The following is a 904-nucleotide window of genomic DNA, read 5'->3' as shown; positions in this document are numbered from 1 at the left end:
TGCCGTCTTTTTCCACCACCCGCAAGCCATTAACTACCGTGGGGGGAGGCGCGTCGGCTGGCCATTCCCGTATCACTCCTCGGTCCAGGGCCTTTCTCAATTCGGCTGTAACAAACTCATGGTGCTGAGTCGCGCTGCGATGGTTAGGAAACTGCACGCCCCGCGGCCGGTCACCCGCCATCATAAAGTCTAGGTCGCAATCCGGCGCCGCGACCCGCAGCATTTCACGCACTATAGCTAGCTTGCGTCCCCGCTCCGGGGCTAGTTCTTGCCCTGGGTAGTCGCACGCCACCCACTCCAGCTGGATCCCGCCCCGCAGGTATTCTAGCCACTGTTTCTGTTTGTCCGTTAGGGGCCGGCCTTCGTTAGCTGCCTGAAAGAACGCTCGCCACACTGCAACATGTAGCCGTATCCTTCCGGGTTGGAAGTCTTCGGGGTCAGGGAGCAAACGGACGACCTCTTCGAGAAACTCCTGTTCATCCCGCGGATCTACCGCATCCTGCTGACCCAGTCGCTGTAACCTCTGCCAGGCTTCCTGTAGCAGCTGGAGTGCTTCCCTACCCGCGGCGTTGTGGGCACTCCCTTCCCGGGCCGGTGCTAGTCCGCCGCCTCTGGGTTTCCGCTCTGTCGGCTGGTCACTCACCCACTGGTCGTCTTCGCAAGGGTCATCTTCCAACGACACCAACTCGGTCGGATCCCTTCCGTCGCCATCCTGAGTGTCTGCCGGGTAACCCACGTCTGGTGTCCTGTCATCATCCCTTGACGTTCCCTGCGTGCTCTCAGTCGACCTGGTTAGCATAGGCCTCTGGGCTTGGGTCTCCTATAAGCCGAATAATAACCGGTGGGGGCGGGAAACAAGATACGATGGTCTTTGAGCTTACACTTAGGTGTCCAAAAGGCAGAG

The sequence above is a fragment of the Volvox carteri genome, assembly GCF_000143455.1.
Source record: "Volvox carteri f. nagariensis unplaced genomic scaffold VOLCAscaffold_46, whole genome shotgun sequence".
Classification (NCBI taxonomy): Eukaryota; Viridiplantae; Chlorophyta; class Chlorophyceae; order Chlamydomonadales; family Volvocaceae; genus Volvox; species Volvox carteri.
Note: the sequence above shows the minus strand (reverse complement) of the source record.